Below are 15,090 nucleotides of genomic sequence, written 5' to 3'. Positions count from 1 at the left end.
CTTGGCCAGCCCATTCCAATATTTATTCACTCTTTCTACGAGAAAATCCCTCCCGGTGTCCCACCTGAACCTCCCTGGCACAGCTCCCACTGCCTCACACAGCGCAGATACTCCCACTGCAGATGCCAATATAAAATAACCACATTTATGTCTAAGGGGACACTTTATGGACACATTTGTGGATTGGGTCACCACTCTGGGTGATGAAGGCGAGCCCAGCAGGGACACAGAGGCACAAACGTGGCAGGAGGGTCTGGGTGGGTCAGAGCACACGTCCTTCCCCTCGGGATAATGACTAAACCTGTGTCCGGCACACGGCTGGAGGAGGGCTCTGCTCCCATTGTAGTCCTCCCTGAATATATTTGTTCCCATCTTAAAACCAGGAGACAATTCAAGGAAACGGGACACGGCTGCTCGGGAGACAGTCGGGATTGGTGTGGGCCAGGGGAGAAGCTGGAGAGCAGAGCTCTGCTTGGATCTGCTGCTGGTTATTTAAAACCCCAATTCCTGAGGAATCGTGCCTTACAAAAGCATAGGAAAACAGAAATGTGGAGCGAAATCCAGTTTATGAGTCACTGCTTTTAAGTGAAAGGAAGGTCAGGCTGAGTGCTGCAAACTTCATCAAATCCCACAAGGGATTTGGGAAGGGACCTTAAAAATCATCTCATTCCAAACCTGACAGGGACAGGGACACCTCCCACTGTCCCAGGCTGCTCCAAAACCCATCCAACCTGGCCTTGGAAACCTCCATGGATGGAGCATCCACCACTTACAGCCCAGCCCTTCCTCCCATGGAGCCACTATGAAATCTGCCACAGATTTGAGGTTTAAATACAGAAGAACGGGGACTGCAGTGAAACGCCGGGTGAGCTGCATTAAAAGCAACTTGTTTAGAAATGCTGCACATTCCAATGCCTTGAACACCATCTGGGAGCTGGGAAGCTCCGAATCTTCTGCAGCAAGCTGTGATTCTGGCTTAGCTGTTAACCTTGAGCTAGGCAGGATTAAATTCTGGGTGAAAAAAATAAGGGATCAGCACACATCTGATGGTATCAGCAGGAGCTGAAAGAATACTTCCCCCTTTTCTTCTTTGCAAGAAAACAGCAATGATGGAAACCCAATGTTTCTGTGCATGTTCATTAATCCTAATGATCAGGTGCTGACAGCTCTAAAGGAGGAGAAGAAAGCTCTTGGTTAAAATAAAATGAGAAGAACAGGATTGTTCCTGTTGCCTTCTTTCCTGCCTGTGTTCCTTCCAGATCTGGGCAGACAGCTCTCCAGAGCAGGAGCAGCTTCCTCTCCATTCCCAGCTCCATCCCAGGTGTCTGTCTACATCATTAAGTGTGCAAATCAGCAAACCCAGCAAAAACCTCCTGCAGCTGGCACACTTCCACCAAAAAAACGCTTCTCTATCAACCAGATCAAGCCCCTTAGTGCGAGTAAAACAAACCAACCATGAAAAATCACTTATTTTTTGATATTATATCAGTGCTAATGCCTTAAAGTGCGGTGTTCCTGCTGCCCTAGGCAGTACACGAGTGGTAGAGCTGCACCAGCAGAGCTCTGCCCAAGCTGCACAGGGATGTTCCCTCCTGGTGGCCCCTGAGCAGACTCATGGCAGTGGATTTATGGCTCTTGTTTCCTATTAGCAACAGGAGGTCACTGCATTTGTCCTGTGATTTCAAAGGCAGGAGCTGGTGCAGAACACTCCCCGCTGCAGCCCTGCCCCATCCCTCCCTGGAGCAGGCTGGACCTGGATCTTGACCCGAGCCATCTCTGATCCTTCCCAGCCCACAACATTTCAGCTGCGTTGGCAGAACAGAGTCCAAGGCCACAATCTGCAGTCTGAGATGGGCACCAGGAGCTGGGGCACCACCCTGATAACCACAGAGCAATCCACATGGAGAAGGCAGCTCACAGACTCCCAGGATATCCTTGGGATATGGAAGGGGCTCACAGGGAGCATCAAATCCAACTCACGGTCCTGCACAGGACAACACCAAGGATAGGGACACCTTTCACTAGACCAGGCTGCCCAGAGAAGCTGTGGCTGCCACATCCCTGGAAGTGTCCAAGGCCAGGTTAGACAGGGCTTGGAGCAACCTGGGACAGTGGAAGGTGTCCCTGCCATGGCAGGGGTGGAACTGGAGGGTTTTTGAGATCCCTTCCAACCCAAACTGTTCTGTAATTCTGTAAATCCCACCGTGTCCCTGAGAGCATTGTCCAAACACTCCTGGAGCTCTGGCAGCCTTGATGCCATGAGCATTCCCTGGGGAACCTGTCCAGTGCCCCAGCACCCTCTCAGCCACAGGCCCCTTTTCCTGATAACCTAAACTCCCCTGGCACAGCTTCACACCATGCCCTCTTGTGAGAAATGAAACCCTATTTATCTCACTGTCACTGGTCACCAGAGACGAGCTGGTGGCAGTGGTCCCAGCGAGTGGGAGTAGCAAGGAGCAGGAGGATAAGGAGCAGGAGGATGAGGAATGGGATGCCAGGAATGCAGGAGGCTCTCCCAGAGACGATGAGGAAGGCACATCCTCCCCCAGCTGCCCTCCCAGCTAACCTAGGGAAGAGCAGCTGCCAGGGAGCCTCAGGAGGGCCTGTTCCACGGCCATAATGGGAATATCGCCCACGTGGGGCTGAGCACAGCACTAATTAGCTAATGAGTTTGCTCCAAATGTCTGGCCACGGTGTGAGGGACAACAGGAGCAGCACTTGAAAAGCCCCAAACAGTGACAAGTGCATTTGTCCCTTGTCGCTGACCCCAGCCCCGCATTAACAAATAGGTCAGAACCAACGGTGCTTTGCAGTGATCTAATCCTCCTGCCATATGTCAGCTGCCCGAAAAAAACACTGCCCAGAGAACGCCCCAAAGCTCTGCAGAAATCCCAAGGAAAACTCGATAAATATATCCCTGCCGTTTGAAATTCGATTTCCTCACTCTATTGTTCCTCATTTCCTGAGAGCTGGCTTGGTGGATCACATTTTCTGCTTCTGTCTCCAGTGCTTGTAAGCAAACAAGACTGAATCTCATTATCCTGATGCATGGCCCTGGCTGCCTGCAATCCGATCTCTAAATCACAGTCATTTTGCTCCATTACTGATTTTCCTTCCCACTCCTAACCTGCAGGTCTTCAGAGGAATCAATGCAGAAATAGAGACGAGCATCATCTAATGAAGGTGTGTTTAATGTTCAGCTCTTCAGCCTGGATTAAACAGCCGAGTGAGGAACTGCCTTGCTTGGGCACCTCCACTCCAGTGGCAGCTGGAGCTCCCCAGCCTTCCCGGGAAGCCACATGCTTCCACATGGGGTAAATGGGGACTTCAGTCCCTGAGAGCCCAATTTGGGAAATCTGCTAATTAAATAGTCTGGGCAAACACAATCATCATTGTCCTCAGAGCCAAAGCAGCGAGATGTTTCTCAACAAGCACAGACCCTCCCCGGAATTTTCTGAGCTGTCTGCGTGTTGCTGACAGTTATAGAGAATATATTCAGATTATACAACTTGATGTTCACCCCGGGTTATTCTCTCCTGGATTCATGAATATTTCATTGAAATATGCAAAGTCTGAGTTACAGTCTTGTCTGCTTCAATTAGACACAGGGATCCACGGGGTCTGCAGCCCTTCCACACTTGCAGGGTTTGTCTACAAAGCGAGGAGAACCAAAATAAGAGTTTAGCTCCCATCATATTTAGCCTGGCTTCTTAAAACATCTTTAAATAAGGGAGAGAAGCAGAAGGATGGGAGAGTAGAGCCCAGTGAGCCTGTGCCTGAGTTCAGCTGGAAGCAACCCAAGCTAATCAGAACAGAGCCAGCAGGAGGGGGCTCGTTCCCTTCGTGATGCAGACAAACTCGTAGAACTGTTTCCAATGCAAATAGTCCTTTTGACAAGTTCAAAATTAATACACCTCTAATATGGGTATTCAAACCAGACCTTTTCTGAACACGTTGGCAGATTCATGAAAAGAGAAGGGAGAATGCAAGCCCAGCACATTCTGATTTTCTCAAAATGAATGTGCTCTGACAGTGCAAGAGGCAGTGACGTTTGAATGTGCTTAGTTCTAGTAATTACCAAGTGTTGTGTTTCTTTAGAAGCTGGAGCTGTTCTCATCTGTGGGCACCTTCCCTCATTCCTTTCTCCTTACTGCTCAGGAGGTGCAGTTTCTCCCATGCCTCAGCAAGAAGCCAAGGCTACTGTGCTGCTTACATTAAATCCCACTGGAGCCTCGGGGTGAAATTCCACAAGTTTTAATTGACCTAAGTCAGGGTGTTGTGGTTCCTGCCCTTCCTCCACCACCCCTTCCCATTGCCTCCCTGCCACCAGCACCAGCTTATACCACCTGTGGTGAAGATTAATCACTTTTTTGGGGGGAGTGCTGCTTCTCAGCCAGTTCAGCTCCCTGAACCAGCTCGCCAGAGGCTCAGATCAGCACCCACATCAGCAGAAAAGAGAGGACAGGGCCATGCAAGGCCACAACAACTGCTGAGGAGGTATTTTTCTGGGTTTATAGGACACAAGGAACACATTTGACCTGAAGAGCCTGGATCTGCTGCTTGTTTCCAGGCTGGGAGCACTCACCCATTAGGACCATCTGCACAGTTTGGAGTGGCAGACTCGGGCCCAGCAAAGTCAGGCTCATTTATTGTTACCATCTGGCTCCCCAAAGCAAATCACCAAGGCAGAGCCTGTAAGCATTCCCTTTTGCTTGGTACAGTTTGTTCTACCCCTCTTGACTTCTTCCTTGTCACAACAAGAGCACTTCCTGCCAGGATGGAGCTGATGGACAACATCTCCCATCAGGATTCCTGCTCCTCATTCCTGCAGCCACCCAAAGAATGTCACCCGGAGAGGCAGCCCCTCCCTTTTGCCCCAGGCCCATCCTCACACCGATAGAGAGAGGCTCCATAATCACTTCCAAACTGCAGGATGACCTGTGCTGTTGTGCAAGGATCTCACCTCACGTGGCCAGGATTGTCCTCACTCCTCCCAGCTGTTTCTAACCTTGAGGGAAAACGCCCTGTGGGCTTGGCTCTGAGGAACTGTCAGGAGTTATGCTCCTGGCTCTGCAGAATCCTCTGGGATTTGGGTCTCCTCTCTCCTGCTGGGACAGGGATTTTGGCTGGAAAGGGTGGCAAAAGACTTAGTACACTGGTAGAGGCGGGGGGGAAATGATGTGTACCAACCAAGCACCCAGCCTGTGGCCACTGCTGAGAACGAGGTCCAGCACAAAGAGTTTCATTTTTAAGCACAAAACCCCAGAAAGCACCACAGGAATCAGATGCAGCAAATCATCCACCCCTTACCTGGGGTGAGTCGGTGTGCCAACACTGAAATCAGCATTATCACACCACAGTGGGGTGCTCACAGAGATTTGGGGCATCACAGGGACAGCTGGAGCTTCCTTCATGTGTGCTCTGCTCCCAGAGCATCCAATGCCTGCAAAGCCACCTCAGCTCCAACCCTGCACAGCTACAGCCAGTTTGGGCTCAAATTTCAGAGCTTTGCTCTCAGACACAAAGATGTGGCCCCCAAAGCAGAGCCAGTACTGGAAGCTGCAGGTATTTTGTGTCCTTTAAACAGAGAGGCTGGAACAGTGCTGCCACATCCCTGGATTACAGCTGGATGCCCATCACTGACAAGCTGGTAGCTTTCCCCCTTGACAGAGGAAAGCTGAGAGCTCTTTGGTTTGTGTTTGCACAGCATCCAGCCAGCCCCTTAATTGGTCGGCCCAATTTCTGGGTTTCTGATTCCCACTTCTGCAAGTAACTTCCTCCATTCCCAGGCTCACAGAGCCAGTTGAAACTTTCATATCTGCATGCACGGTTGTGACTCCAAACTTGTCCCTGCTGCCCCATCTCATCTTCAACAGGGCTTCCCAGGAATTTTCACTCTGTAAAAAACCCTAAACAATGCTGCAGAGCTGTAAATACATGGTCCCTGTGTGATAAACAAGCAGATTAAAAAAATTCACCAGCTGGGCTGGAAAGGATTCATGACAAGTTATCAGGACTCCACAAAGCAAACAAACTGCACAGCACTGCAGGCAAGAATTCCTCCAGAAATCCAGTGTTCAATCCTAACACAACCCAGCCAGGCCGCCCCATGGATCAGCCCTGCTCTGAGCTCCTCAAAAACCTGGTGGAAGGAAAAATGTTCCTCTTCAACAGCAGCAAGTCTCAGGAGCCATTTGAGCACCTCAGCCAGTCAAGCAGGTTATAATTGGCTGTAATTAATACTCCTACGAGCTTCCACATTCTTCTGGACTGAGATGGAGAAATTCAGGATTGCTCCCTGACCCTGTGAACACCAGAGGAAGTCAGAGGGGTCTGTTGCCTTCTGATTTTCAGAAATCAGCCATCTCTGAGAGGAAAAGGTGAGAGGCAAGCACCAGCGCTGCTGGGAACTGGCTGTGCACGGCCCCATCTTTTCTGGGACACAAACCACAATAACCTCAACCAAAAATAACTGCAGAGCAAGTTGCTACAGACAGCAAGTTTCCTCTGTCCCTCAAGATGCTTCCACGTCACTCAGAGCATTTTGGGAGGGGCATGGGGTGCAAACCACGCACAACCACGACATTTTAGCAGTACCGAAAGTGGCCTTTAGTGAAATATCAGCTGAATAATCCAATGCAGGAGGGTGAAAACTAAAGAAGCCCAAAATGCCTGATGTCATGAAACCCCCTCGTGTGTCACCAGCGGGCTGGAAGAAGGGTTTGTGGCACCTGCACAGCTCAGCTGAGAAGTTCTCTGCACTCAGCAGGATCTCCAGCACTCGGGGAGGAAGGGCTGGGCTCTGCAGGCCGTTTCCTCCAAGAAGCCACCAGCTGACCCTTGAATGAAAACTGACAGGCACTTCCACACGAGCACGCTGTGCTCTGCTCTCCATTACAGATCCAGAGCGTGTCTGCATCAGCTTTTCCAGCCTGCACTTGAGGGAGGAACGTGAGACTCCCGTGTTTTCCCTGCAGGCAGGGCAGGACCTCTTGTTTTGCTCTGAGATCAGAGCCTGGGGGAAGGCAGGGAGCTGGAGATGCTGTCACTCAAGGGAGCCTCTTTCAAGATGCATCTTGCAGCCACAGCTCCAGTTTGGGAGGTGCCCAGAATCGCTGAATCCAAGGAGAAGAACACAGCGTGTGGAATTCTGTCTGCTCACTCACTTATTCCTCTTACCAGAGGATCACAGACTGGTTTGGGTAGGAAGGGACCTCAAAGATCATCCAGTTCCAAACCCTCACCCATGGCCAGGGACACCTTCCACTGTCCCAGGCTGCTCCAAGCCCCATCCAGCCTGGCCTTGGACACCTCCAGGGATGGAGCAGCCACAGCTGCTCTGGGCAACCTCTGCCAGGGCTTCACCACCCTCACAGGGAAGAATTTCTTCCTAATACCTAATCTAACCCTGCCCTCCTTCAGTTTAAGGCCATTCCCCCAGATCTTCTCACTACACACCCTTGTGAAAAGTCCCTCTCCAGTTATATCCTCAAACATTTGCTACAAACACTGCCAGCGCTCAGATTTTGGACTGGACACCTGGTTTTGAGCAGGATGGATGTTCTTATCTTCCCACACATTGGCTCCCAGCTCCAGCCCTTCATGTTTACCATCCTTCAGAGCAGAGGCCAAGAGCAGCACCCACGTGCTGTTTGCCTCACTCTCCTGGGTTTCTCCCAAAATCTCCATCCCTGGGGAGCTCCTTTCCTTTCCCCAGCCTCTCCATGGACTGGCATCCCAAGCCTAAAGCCTCCCCTGAGCCTTGCAGACACTTGGCACATTCCCTAAGCCTTCTGCACCCAGAGGTGCTCAGGGAGATTTAAACATATGCTAAACTGATTTCCTGAGCTGTCTCTGCCCTGGGGAGCCAAGAACAGCACAGCTGCAAACCACTGGAGGCTGCATTCCTGATCCCAGCTGAGGGAGCAGCAAGCAGGCATCAGGCTGGGGTAGAGAATTTGTGCTAATCTGGTTTCCAGAGGGAGAAGACGCAGGAGAGCTGATTTTGAGGGTCTCCCACAGGTGATTCCAGTCCTTGGGCACAGTCCAGACTGTTCCTGTTGCTCCAGAGGTTCCCTGAGCTCCTCCAGACACCTCAGCCTCCTCACTGTCCCCTCCACTTGGAGCTGCAGCTTGCCCGGGATCAAACTCTTGCCCCTGATGCTCATCTGAGCCCTCCCAGGGCATCCTGTGCCCCGTGGCAATGCCAGAGGCTGAATTATGCTGAGCTGGGTCACACAGGGATCATTGATCCAGCTCCTGGCCCTGCACAGACACCCCAACAATCCCAGCCTGTGCCTGGGGCAGTTCAAACCCTCCTGGAGCTCTGGCAGCCTTGGGGCTGGGACCATTCCCTGGGGAGGAACCTTTTCCTAATATCCAACCTAACCCTCCCTGACATAAAATGGCACTGAAATCCCACTTTGTGCAGCACAGCAGGACATCACCATGTGCCATTAATGTGACAAAAGGGCACAACACACCACTGGGTCCTGCTGCCACCTCATCAGCAGCTCCAGGAGCTGCCCAGCCTGTGGTGACCACCAGCCCCTCCCAAGCAAAGCCCAAAAACCAGCAGCAAAACCCAGAGTTCCTCTTTCAGCCTGGGAGAGGAAGAGAGGGGAGGAAGGAAGATGACAAATCTGCATTTCAGATGCTGAGAGGAACACGGTGCAGAAACAGATATTTTACAGCATTTTGCCAAATGCTTTGCTTGCTACTGCAAGTGCATCTTGTGCCAAGCACACCTACATGGGGAGGGTTTTTATTACCTGTGCTAATGTTGGTGCCTTACATCATGAGCCTGTCACAGCAATGCTGTTCCTTTGCCATCAGCTTCACAGGGAGGGGGCTCAGGCCCCCATTTTCCTGGGGATCTCAAACTCTTCCATTGAAGCAAATGCTGTTTCCAGCTCTACAGGAATGCTTCAAGAGAAAGCAGAGCCTTGGCTTTCTATTTAAGATGCAGAATTGCCTCCTAGGAGTGCTGCATTTGCTAAGAGAGCAGAAAGCAAGAGCACACATCTTGGAGCAGCCCCCTGGGCAGTGTTCCTTCAACACGGGCCACATCCTGCTCTCATTTACACACAGGCTTCAGTGAAATTACCCTGGATTGCCACAGCTGATGTGTCAGAAATCACAGCCCAACACAGCCCTTGGGAGGAATCCATCAGTTTTATTGTGGCTTCCTAAAAAACCTGCACTCAGTTTTTCCTCTTGCCTTGCACAGGTGAAAGTCACCACTGAGGAAACCCTGAGAGGGCTCTGCCAGCAGAGCAGCAGCTTTATTCAACTCGGTTTTCCAAAGGGAGCAGCAGGGTGTGGGCTGGGACGGGCATGGCCACGTGTGTGGATTCTCCCGTGGATCCTTTGGGGCTGATTTCAGCCCCAGCTGATGACAGGCTGGGCAGAGTTTTCACAGCTACCTAATTACTAAAACATTTCCTGCAGATCCTCAGCTGAGGAGAGGAGACAGGTCAGAGCAATGAGGGACAGCCCAACCCTGGGTGACATTTCAGAGAATCCACACAGACCTACAGGAAAAAAAAAAAAAAGCAGCGCTGGAGAGCGTGGCAAGAGGAATAAATCAGAGTGACAGCAGGGCTGGGGACTCTGGGGGACTCCGAGTGCATCCCCAGCAGAAAGGGCAGCGTGGAGCATCCGGGGAATGCACAGCTGCACCTGCATCCGTCCGGCCGCACACAGAGGCCCTCAGTGCTCCCTGTTCCCTCCGCTTCCTCCCTCTTGTGCTGCCATCCATGCCCTGAATAGGCGGCTTCAGGAGCAGCACAGTGCCCGGATTCTCTGCGCATCCGGGATGTGGCACCGCGCTCATCACCGGCCAGCAGGGACCTTCCTCCTCCTCCTCCTCCCTCCGTGTCCCCACGGCTGGCACCACCTGCGCTGGCACTGCCCAAATTCCTGCCAAATTCCTCTCCCACACCATGCCCCAGCCTCAGGTCACCCACAGCCCCTGGAGGTGTCACCATGGCCCTGGAGGTGCCACCTGGGCCTGTCCCCGTCCCCAGCAGCCCTGCAGGGAGGGGACACCTGCCCGAATGTCCCCCCAGAGCAGCAGGGTGGGTACGGAGCCGAAGGAGGAACCAGGCCCGCTCTTGCCACACTCCCAGAGGAAGGCATGACGTGAGCTGTGCCTTAATTGGTTATTAATAACTCCTTTGTTAACCAGCCAGCCCTGAGGAGGAACCGAAATGTGACTGCCCCGGTGGCGAGCTCAGTCACCGGCAGCCAGCGATCATTCACAATTCCTCCCCACATTGATTTTGTGTTGTTTTTCCCGGGAGCCGCAGCCCCCCGGGTGAGTCACGGCGGTGACAGCAGGGTGACAGCACGGTCCCCTCACCTACGCACACCGCACAGCCTTCTGCGGTGGGATTTTCTTTTTGATTCCTAGAAAAATAACAGATGCTCCCGTTGAGGGGGAGATTCTTGGAACCCGTTCAGGCTGAGCCTGGATGTGCCCAAACTCCCGGTTCCCCTCACACAAAGCCCTGAGGGAGAGCGGAGATCCCCTGGCCATGGGTGGTTCCTCCTCCAGCCCATGCCGAGGGCCAGGAGCCTCCCCCCGGGGCAAACACCGACAGCAAACAGCCTCCACACCCCAATCCCAGCCTCCTGCCCGCTGGAGCTTCCCTTTAACTGGAAGCTTTGGAGCTCCCACTTCAAGGGACCCTTTTCATTGTGTCCTGTGCCAATCAAAGCGGTGCTGGGAGCCTCTGCACCTCCCTGCTGCACAGGGGAGTTTCATGCTTCAGCTGCCTCAGAATGGATTCTGAGGACTCACAAGGGCATTCCCAGCTCCCATCCATGCTGCAGCACCAGCCCATCTGGGAAATTTTAGTATGGCGACCTGGGTGTCTCCATAGTCCAGCACCGAGGATGGAGACTGGAGGTGACAACACACTGCTCATCCTGGGAGTCACCATCAGACATTTCCACAGCAGGATTCAGCAGGAAACATTCCTCCCACAGCTGAGAGCAGAGCCTGGCCTGCATGAGGGCACCCAGCAGGTGCCAGAGTTACCCCAGGTGTGCCAGTGACCACAGCAAGGCCCCAGGGCACAGCCAGGGACCAGGACAGCACAGCCATGGGGCACACGAGAGCTGCTGCCAGCTGGACACCCAGGACCTGCCCCAGGTGGATCTGGACAGCTCCAGCCTCTCCTGGTCACACCAGGGAAGACACAGCCATCACACAGAGGCACAGCTCACCTTTTGCGCTTGGTGCATCCCAGGGAACAGCAGGATCTCAGGAGCAGCTTCCAGACACAGCCACAAAAGAGAACACTCCCTTCTCCTCAGTCCAAACCCAAGCAGTGGCCTCCAGGGCCTTTTATAGAGCCCAGGGAGGCAAATAACCTCCAGCTGATGATTAAACCCCTGATGGTTCACACCTCTGTAAACGATCCTGGCCTGAGCCCCCAGCCCAGCCCAGGCACTGACAGTGACCTCATCCAGCAGCCCAAACCCGGGTCCTGGGAACCCCCAGCAAGCCCCCACTGTTTGTTCCCCTTGGCTGCTCTGTCTGGGCTCTCCCTCCTCACCAAAACCGGGTTTGGCCAATCCCAGCCACCATCCAGGGCTGTGTCCCTCCTGGAGAGGCTCTTTGGGATGACCCCGTCAGTGATCCTTAAAGGTTTGGGGTTGAATTCCGCACTCGAGGTTTCATGACTTCCACTTCTTTTCCAGATCCATTTTTGGGGCTAAAAGCAGAAAGTGAGGTCCCACCACCAGCCCCTTGCCCTCAGGCTTCTCCCATGAGAGCACAATCCCACTTCCCAACCTACCTCCATCACAGGCAAGCGGGTCCTGCTCTGATTTACCAGCTCAAAAACCTCAATTCCAGCCCCAGCCACCCCTGCTGACCCTGAGGAGATGCAGCTCCATGTCTGGAGACCACCAGCACCCCAAGGAGCCTTTCCTGGCCACGCTGGACACAGTGTGGCCAATTGTCCCTGTGTCTGCTCCTCCTGGAGATGTTTTCCTACAGATCCTGTGGGATAATGTGAAGTCCAGAGGGATCTGATCCCCTCTGGGTGTAAATGGTGCCACAAGTTCCTCTGTGTGGGCTGAGAAGTTGGGTTACACACAAAATCCAGTGCTCAGGAGTCACCAATGTGGCCTCTGCTCTGGGAGGAAAGTGCTGACACTGAGATCCTGCCTGGGGGCCCTGCTGTGGCATTTTCCAGCCCAGGATGTCACTTCCTCTCTGTGCAAGGCCTCAGTGGGGCTCAAAGACATCCAGGTCCCCCCTGGAAGGGCTGATTCCATGCCTGGGCACACAGGCAGCCGCAGCTTTGTCCTACAGGATTTATCCACATTCCCCATCCCAGGCACCAGCCTGAACCCCAGCTGTGCTGCACTCCCAACCCACAGAGAGTGCTGTGTCCTGGGGCAGCATCCATCCCCCTCCCTGCCCTGGATCTGCAGTGAGCAGCTCCCCTGGCCCAGCCCTGAACCCTCCAGGCCCAGCCCAAAGCCCCCCAGGCTTGGGACACCCCCTCCCCTCCATGGGCAGAGCAGGGGTCACTGAGGCAGCGGCCGGAGAGGAGCTGGGGAGCCCGGAGTGGTGTCCATGACAGAGCTCCCCAGGCCGCAGAGGAAGGGGAAGAGGCTCCCCTCCCTCCTCTTCCTCCCTCCCGCGAGGGGATTTTGCAGCCAGGTAAACACAGGATGTTGATGAAACAGGGCTGGGCAGATTGGGCAAGCTGGGAGTCAGCAGGAGCTCCAGGCAGCTCCCAGCGCCTGGAATGGCCCTGCAGCTGGGAAACGGCAATGCCAGAGCCCCTGGCACCTTCCTGTGCCCATGCCTGAGCCCCTGGCACCTTCCTGTGCCTGTGAGCAGGGTCACAGAGCTCCCCTGCTCACAGGGAGAGGCAGCGTGGGCTGGTGGCCCAACCTGGGGCAGGATGGGATCCATCAGGTGATCCGTGGATCCCTTGGGTGATCCTTGGGATCCCTCAGGTGACCCTTGGGATCCTTTGGGTGTTCCATGGATCCCTTGGGTGATCCTTGGGATCCCTCAGGATCTCCTCACAGGCTGAGCTGAGCTCAGTACCGAACCCCAAAATTTCAGGTTTTGACATCCAACCAACAGCAACCTCCTGTGTCCCTCTGGACACTGGGGACGTGCAGGGCACAGGGATGAGGGGACACATCCCCCTGGATGCCACCCTGCCGGGCATCACAGCTGGCACAGCTTCATGGGATGGGCACCCTGGGACCAGCCGAACTCGGCAGCGTTTGGCTCCCAACACAGAAAAGGGGCCACAGCCCAGCCCAGCCTGTCCTGGGGTGCAGGTGCTGCTGTCACCGCCACCGTGAGCACGGTGCTCAGGCAGGGACAGGAGCCACCAGCGAGGGGAAGGGACCTGGGCCGTGCCCGGGAGGGGCTGTGATGTGACAGAGGTGTCAGAGGGGCTGCCCGCTCTCTAGAGCCGGAGTGGAGGGGCAGGTGGCGCTGTCCCCGTGTCCCCTGTGTCCCTCGGGGCGCTGCTGCCATCTGCCGGCAGGATCCCCGTCCTGAGCCCGGCCTGGGGACGCTCTGTGGCCCCGCTGTCCTGTGTCCCCTCCCAGGCACTGCGGGACCACGTGTGGCTCCAGGCCGGACACCCCAAGGTGCCCCCAAAGCCTCCCTGCTGCCCCAAACCCCAAAACTGCTCCTGGAACAGCTGATTGTCACCCCATAACCCATTCCTGGGCTGCAGGTTTCCCCCACACCAACCCCACCCAGGCCACCCTCCCTGCCCTCTTGCTCTCCATGTGGGATGGGATGGAGTGGCCTCTGCATCACCCAGTTTGGGCTGATGGAGCAGGGACAGGATCAGGCACAGGACTGGGGGGACAGCAGCTCTGCTGGGCTGCTTTCCCCGGGGAACATCCAGCTCCATCCTCACAGGGCTGCTGGATAAAGCTCACCCCAAGATGATTTCCTGCTGCATTCCCATCCCCTGGGTCTCTCTGGGATTTGGGATTTGCTGAGTCCCCTCCTCCCTGGGACAGCCCAGCACATTGGGAGCCTCTTCCCACGGCCTCGCTGACCCTCCTGGCCTTTGCAGCACCCCTGGGAGCAGCACATCCCGGGATATCCATGGGGACTGTGGGGACACCCGGTGACACCCTGCACATCCCTCTCTGCATCCCAGGGCACTGGGAGCGGCCTCAGTGAGGTGCTAGAGGGCGTTTGCTTTTCGGATCCATCAGGAGCTTGGAATGAGGTTTGGGAGAGGCAAATCCCCGAGCCCGTGTCCCCACAGTGGCCCTACAAGCTCATCCCACCCCGGGCAGATGGAGCAGAGCTGGAAAATGCCCAAACCCACGGGCAGGACTGCGCTGCAGCTGTCCCTGGTTTGATTCTCGCAGCAAAGCCAGGCAGTGTCTGGCGGGTTTTCCATGCTCTCCCTGCCCCTGCCCACACACAGGAAGGCTGAACAGCTCCGATCATTCCCGCTGGGAATGCTCCCCGGCGTGTGAGCCCTGCAGGCTCCGTGCCTGACGCCCACGGGAGCAGCAGGAAGTTTTAGTGCTCAGTTTTAGCCTAAAAGGGAGTTTTATTCCCTGAGCCCTGAAGAGGAAAACTGGGGAAAATCAACTCGCTCAAGGGGTCCAATATCAGCCCAAAGAGCCAATATCAGTTGTGATGAAAGCTCGCTGCTCAGAGGGTTTGCTCTGAATTCCAGAGAAACCAGGTGTGTGCATCCACCCACCTCCAACGCTCTTTTCCTTCTGGAAAACCATTCCCACCAAGCCCCTCAAGCAGAGATTCCCCCACCACCGCTGCCCGTGCTCTCCAAACACCCTCCCCAAAATCCTCACCCCGTGCCCAGCCCATCACCACCCCCTTTCCATCCCCTTTCCACCCAAACCCTCTGCCCGCCACTCACCGCGGGGGAAACGCCAAATCCTCCTGCCATCCCCACGGCTCCCCTGGCACTCGGCTGGGCTGGCACGGCTCCCCCGCCTCCGCCGCACATCTGGGCAGCTGTGGGGCGGCGGGGCCCGCCCGGTGCCCCGGCGGCAGCGCTGACATCAGCGCGGTTTCCTGCCCGTGCTGCCGTGCCGTGCGCGCAG

Source organism: Zonotrichia leucophrys, chromosome 14 (genome assembly GCF_028769735.1).
Source record: "Zonotrichia leucophrys gambelii isolate GWCS_2022_RI chromosome 14, RI_Zleu_2.0, whole genome shotgun sequence".
Lineage (NCBI taxonomy): Eukaryota > Metazoa > Chordata > Aves > Passeriformes > Passerellidae > Zonotrichia > Zonotrichia leucophrys.
The sequence above is the reverse complement of the archived record's forward strand: the minus strand, read 5'-3'. Positions refer to the sequence as shown.